This window comes from Pseudorca crassidens, chromosome 5, assembly GCF_039906515.1.
Source record: "Pseudorca crassidens isolate mPseCra1 chromosome 5, mPseCra1.hap1, whole genome shotgun sequence".
Taxonomy (NCBI): domain Eukaryota; kingdom Metazoa; phylum Chordata; class Mammalia; order Artiodactyla; family Delphinidae; genus Pseudorca; species Pseudorca crassidens.
This window is the reverse complement of record NC_090300.1, coordinates 32,394,229-32,401,522: the sequence shown is the minus strand read 5'-3', so window position 1 is coordinate 32,401,522 and position 7,294 is coordinate 32,394,229.

Genomic DNA, 7,294 nt, shown 5'->3' with positions numbered 1-7,294 from the left:
GAAACAGTGAACTTCTTATGAAGCTTACCACATTCCTCTAAGACTATTTGCTTGGTAAGAAGATAGTTAAAAGATTTTAAGACAGAAAACTTACAGCAACCTTGCAGGGAACTCTACTCAATGCTGTGTGGTGACCTAAATGGGAAGGAAATCCAAAAATAGGGGATATATGTATACATATAGCTGATTGACTTTGCTGTACAGTAGAAACTAACACACTATTGTAAAGCAACTATACTCCAATAAAAATGAAAAAAAAGAAACCTTGCTTTGCATTCCTATTCCCATCTTCTTGCATTTCATCAGAAGAACCTATACTTCGTCCTCCCTGAAGCAAATTATCCTTAAAGAAAAACAAAAGTAAGTAAGGTAAAGGGAACAGCTATTTAAAAGAGTTATATTCCTTTTAACTTTGTTGTATGCTCTATTGTCACACATTTTAAAATGAGATTTTAAAAACTAAACTAATTTGAAGAAAGCCATAAAATGGATTATTGAGTCCTTATAAAAATATAGTATTTTAACAGTGGTGTGTGTGTGTGTGTGTGTGTGTGTGTGTGTGTGTGTATGTATGTGTGTTTGTAATTGTCATGCTTAGAAAGCATTCTTTGTGGAAACAAAGTACTGTAAGTTCTTGGTACATAGAGTTTTGAAGAGAAGATACTTAGGACTGACGTCAGAACTACAAGTCCCAACAGGATTGTCCATCCAGCACAATTTTCTTTCTTCACTGTTAACATTGACCAGTGTGCTACTGTGGTCCTGATTGTCAGCTTCTCCATAGCGTGGTTATCCTGTCCTGCAAGATCTCCATTTCCTGCCTCTGCCCAATCCCATCATCCTTGCTGCTCTGTCACTCTGACCAAGGGAAAACAAGTCAGAAAATAATCCTTTTTTAAAAGAACAAATTTGAAAATTCTGTTTTTCTTTCTCAACAACTAGTACAAATGGATGCAGTACCTTCAAACTACATTATATATTCACCAATAGAGTGAAGAAACTAAATCATAATCTGGTGTTTCAAAAGAACTATTTTTTTAAAATTTACTTTTTTAACGGGGTACACTTGCTTTACAATGTTGTGCTAGCTCCTGCTGCACAGCAAAGTGAATCAGCCATGTGTATACGCGTATCCCCTCCTTTTGGATTTTCCTCCCATCCAGGTCACCACAGAGCACTGAGTAGAGTTCCCCATGCTATACAGCAGATCCTCACTAGTTAATCTATGTCGTACCCAGTGGCATGTATATGTCAGTACCAATCTCCCAATTCATCCCACCCCCTTCCCCCCCACAAAAGAACTATTTTTAGATTGTGATTAACATGGAGAGAAACAAATTCCCCCCCCAAAGGGTTAAAATTGTTGGATTAAAAAGTAAAACATCAAAGAGGAAATAAAAAACTATCTGGAGACAAATGAAAAGATGAAAATGGAAACACAAGGATCCAAAATCTATGGGACACAGGGACTTCCCTGGTTGTCCAGTGGTTAAGACTCTGCTCCGAATGCAGGGGGCCCAGGTTCGATCCCTGGTCAGGGAACTAGATCCCGCATGCCGCAACTAAAGATCCTGCATGCCACAATGAAGATCCTGTGTGTTGCAGCTAAGACCTGGTGCAGCCAAATAAATAAATATTTTAAAAAAACCCAGCAAAATCTGTGGGACACAGCAAAAGCAGTTCTAATAGGGAAGTTTATAGTGATACAAGCCTACCTCAGGGAACAGGAAAACTCTCAAATAATAACCCAACCTCACACCTAGAGGAACTAGGAAAAGAAGAACAAACAAAACCGAAAGGTAGTAGAAGAAAAGAAATAATACAGTAGGAGAGATAAACAAAATTGATAAACCTATAGCTGGACGCATCAAGAAAAGAAGAGAGGGCTTCCCTGGTGGCGCAGTGGTTGAGGGTCCGCCTGCTGATGCAGGGGACACGGGTTTGTGCCCCGGTCCGGGAAGATCCCACATGCCATGGAGCAGCTGGGCCCGTGAGCCATGGCCACTGAGCCTGCACGTCCAGAGCCTGTGCTGCACAACGGGAGAGGCCACAACAGTGAGAGGCCCGCATACTGCCAAAAAAAAAAAAAAAAAAAGAAAAGGAGAGAGGGCCCAAATAAAATCAGAAATGAAAAAGGAGAAGATATAATTGACACCATAGAAATACAAAGTATCATAAAAGATTACTATGAATAATTATATGCCAATAAAATGGACAACCAAGAAGAAACAGATAAATTCCTAGAAATGTACAATCTCCCAAGACTGAATCAGGAAGAAATAGAAAATACGAGTGGACCAATTATCAGTAATGAAATTGAATTAGTAATAAAAGAAAAAAAACCTCCCAACAAACAAAAGTCCAGGATTAGATGGCTTCACTGGTGAATTCTGCCAAACATTTGAAGAAGAATTAAATGCTCATCCTTCTCAAACTATTCCAAAAAATTGAAAAGGAAAGGAACACGTCTCAACTCATTCTATGAGACCAGTATTACCCTGATACCAAAACCAGACAAAGACACTACAAAGAAAAAAAAAAAAGGAAAATTGTAGGCCAATATCCTTGATGAACATAGATGCAGAAATCCTTAGCAAAGTATTAGCAAACCGAATTCAACCATACTTTAAAAGAATTGTATACCATGATCAAGTGGGAATTATCCAAGGGAAACAAGGATGGTTCAACATCCGCAAATCATCAATGTGATACACCCCATTAAGAAATTGAAGGATAAAAATCATATGATCATCTTAATAGATGTATAAAAAGCCTTTGACAAAATCCAACATTCATTTATGATAAAAATTCTTAACAATGTGGGTATGGAGGCAACACACCTCAACACAATAAAGGCCATATGGCAAACCAACAGCCAAAATCATACTCAACTGTGAAAATCTGAAAGCATTTCCTCTAAGATCAGGAATAAGACAAGGATGCCCACTCTTGCCACTTTTATTCAGCATAGTATGGGAAGTCCTAGCCACAGCAATCAGACAAGAAAAAGAAATAAAAGGAATCCAAGTAGGAAAGGAAGAAGTAAAACTGTCACTGTTTGCAGATGACATGACACAGCATATAGAGAATTCTAAAGGTGCCAGCAAAAAACTATTAAAACTAATAAATGAATTCATTAAAATTGTAGGATACAAAATTAATATACAGAAATCTGTTGCATTTCAAATTTTATATATAGAATGGATAAACAAAAAGGTCCTACTGTATAGCACAGAGAACTATATTCAATATCCTGTGATAAACTGTAGTGGAAAAGAATATGAAAAAGAATGTATATATGTGTATAACTGAATCACTGTGCTGTACAGCAGAAGTTAACAGAACATTGTAAGTCAACCATACTTCAATAAAATAAATTAAAAAAAGAAATCAAAAAAAAAAAAAAGAAATCGGTTGCATTTCTGTACACTAACAATGAACTATCAGAAAGAGAAATTAAAAGTATCCCATTTACAATTACATCAAAAAATACCTAAGAATAAATCTAATCAAGGAGGTGAAAGAGTTGTACTCAGAAAACTATGAGACACTGATGAAAGAAATTGAAGATGACACAAACAAATGGAAAGATATAATATGTCATGGATTAGAAGAATTAATGTTGTTAAAATGTCTGTACTAGCCAAGGCAATCTACAGATTTAATGCAATCCTTATCATCATACCCATGGCAATTTTAACAGAACTAGAACAAATAATTCTAAAATTTGTATGGTAACACAAAAGACCCAGAAAAGCCAAAACAATCTTGAAAAAGAAGAACAAAGCTGGAGGTATCACATGCCCTGATTTCAAACTATACCACAAAGCAACAGTAATCAAAACAATGTGGTACTGGCATAAAAACAGACATGAAGATCAATGGTGAGGATATGGAGTAAAGGGAATCTTCATGCACTGTTGGTGGGAATGAAACTTGGTGCATCTACCATGGAAAACAGTATGGCAGTTCCTCAAAAAATTAAAAATGGAACTGTCATATGATCCAGCAATTTCACTTCTGGTTTTTTTCCGAAGTAAATATAAACACTAATTTGAAAAGATACATGCACCCATATATTCATTGCAGCATTATTCACAATAGCCAAGGTATGGAAACAACCTAAGTGTCCATCAATAGATGAATTGAAAAAGAGGTGATATATGTATTACTCAGCCGTAAAAAGAATTAAATCTTGTCGTTTGCTACAACATGGATAGACTTAGTGGGTATTTTGCTAAGTGAAATAAGACAAAGACAAATATTGTATGATCTCACTTATGTGTAGAATCAAAAATCAAATAAGAGTAACAAAGCAGAGTCATAGATACAGAGAACAAAGAAGTGGTTGTTAGAGGGGAGGATGGTGGGAGATGAGTGAAATGGGTGAGGGAAATTAAGAGGTACAAACTTCCAGTTAAAAAATAAATGAGTCACGGGGATGAAATGTACAGTGTGCAGAATATAGTCAATAATAATGGAATATCTTTGTATGGTGACAGATGGTAACTAGACTTAACATGGTGATCATTTTGAAAAGTATGGAAATATCCAATCACTGTTTTGTGCGCCAGGAACTAACATAGTGTTGTAGATCAATAATACTTCAAAAACAAACAAACAAACTCATAGAAAAAGATCAGATTTGTGGTTACCAGAGGTAAGGGGTGTAAGGAGGGGGATTTGGATGAAGGTGGTCAAAAGGTACAAACTTTCAGTTGTAAGACAAATCAGTACTAGAAATGTAATGTACAACATGATGAATATAACGAACACTGCTGTGTGTTGTATGTGAACGTTGTTAAGAGAGGAAATTTTGAGTTCTCATCACAACAGAAAATGTTTTTTCTTTTTCTCTAATTTTGTTCATGAGATGATGGATGTTCACTAAACCTACTGTGCTAATCATTTCATGATGTATGTAAGTCAGATCATGCTGTATACCTTAGATTTATACAGTGCTGTATGTCATTATATCTCAATAAAACTGAAAGAAAAAATATAAATAAAACAAATAATTTCCATTGTTCATTTCCTATCCTTTTCTGTGTATGTGTGCAACATAATTATATCTATCTATCTATACTGCAAAATGATCACCACAGTAAGTCTAGTTAACATCCATCACCACACAGAGTTACACATATTTTTTCTTGTGCTGAGAACTTTTTAAGATCTACTTCTTAGCAACTTTCAAATATATAATACAGTATTGTTAATAGTAACCACGCTGTACACCACATCCCCAGGACTTATTTATTATATAACTAGAAATTTGTACCTTTTGATGTCCTTTACCAAAAACCCTCCCCCTTGCCTGCCTCTGGCAACCACCAACCTGTTATGTGTATCTATGAGTTTCTTTACTTTTTCTTAGATTCCGCATATAAGTAAGATCATACAGTATTTGTCTTTCTCTGACTTATTTCAATTAGCATAATGCCCTCAAAGTCCGTCCGTGTCACAAATGGAAGAATTTCTTCCTTTTTTAAATGGCTGAATAATATTCCATATATATGTGTATATATATCACATTTTCTTTTTTTTTTTTTTTTTTTTTGCGGTACGCGGGCCTTTCACTGTTGTGGCCTCTCCCATTGCGGAGCACAGGCTCTGGACACGCAGGCTCAGTGGCCACGACTCACGGGCCTAGCCACTCCACGGCATGTGGGATCCTCCCGGACCGGGGCGCGAACCCGTGTCCCCTGCATCGGCAGGCGGACTCAACCACTGCGCCACCAGGGAAGCCCTTTCTTTTTTTTTTAAACTGAAGTATAGTTGATTTACAATATAGTGTTAGTTTCGGGTATACAGCACAGTGATTTAGTTGTGTGTGTGTGTGTGTGTGTGTGTGTGTGTGTATTCCTTTTCAGATTCTTTTCCCTTATAGGTTATTACAAAATACTGAGTATAGTTCCCTGTGCTATACAGTAGGTCTTTGTTGGTTATCTATTTTATATATAGTAGTTTGTATCTGTTAATTCCAGACTCCCAATTTATCCCTCCTCCCACCCCCTTTCCCCTTTGGTAACCATAAATTTGTTTTCAACATCTGTGCATCTCTGCGTCTCTTTCTATTTTGTAAATAAGTTCATTAGTATTTTTTTTTGGCCATGCTGCATGGCTCGTGGGATCTTAGTTCCCTGACCAGGGATCAAACCCCTGCCCCCTGCAGTGGAAGCACAGAGTGCTAACCACTGGATGACCAGGGAATCCCCATCATTTGTATCATTTTAAAATTAATTAAATTACATTTACTTTTATTTTTTTGGCTGTGCTGCGTGGCTTGCAGGATCTTAGTTCCCTGACCAGGGATTGAACCTGGGCCATGGCAGTGAAAGTGTCAAGTCCTGACCACTGGACTGCCAGGGAATTCCCAATGTATCATTTTTTTTAGATTCCACATATAAGCGATATCATATGATATTTGTCTGGTTTACTTAGTATGATAATCTTTGTTGCTACAAATGGCATTATTTCATTCTTTTTGATGGCTGAGTAATATTCCATTGTATACAGGTACCACATCTTCCTTATCCGTTCATCTGTTGATGGACATTTAGGTTGCATCCACGTCTTCGCTTTTGTAAATAGCGCTGCTATGAACATTGGGGTGCATGTATTTTTTCGAATTATGGTTTTCTCTGGATATATGCCCAGGAGTGGGATTGCAGGAGCATATGGTAGCTCTATTTTTAGTTTTTAAAGGAACCTCCATACTTTTCTCCATGGTGGCTGTACCATTTTACATTCCCACCAACAGTGTAGAAGGGTTCCTTTTTCTCCATGCTCTCTCCAGCATTTATTATTTGTAAACTTTTTGATGATGGCCATTCTGACTGGTGTGGGGTGACACCTCGTAGTTTTCATTTGCATTTCTCTAATAATTAGTGATGTTGAGCATCTCTTCATGTGCCTTTGGCCATCTGTATGTCTTCTTTGGAGAAGTGTGTATTTACCTTTTTTTTTTTTTGAGGTACGCAAGCCTCTCACTGTTGTGGCCTCTCCCGTTGCGGAGCACAGGCTCCGGACGCGCAGGCTCAGCGGCCATGGCTCACGGGCCTAGCCGCTCCGCGGCATGTGGGATCTTCCTGGACTGGGGCACGAACCCGTGTCCCCTGCATCGGCAGGCGGACTCTCAACCACTGCGCCACCAGGGAAGCCCTGAGAAGTGTGTATTTAGATCTGCTGCCCTTTTTTTTTCTGAACAGAGACCAGGAGAAACAGATTTATTTGGACTGAGAGTTGGAGAGTGAGAGGAGGACCTGAGATAGCATACTGAGCTAAGGGGTAG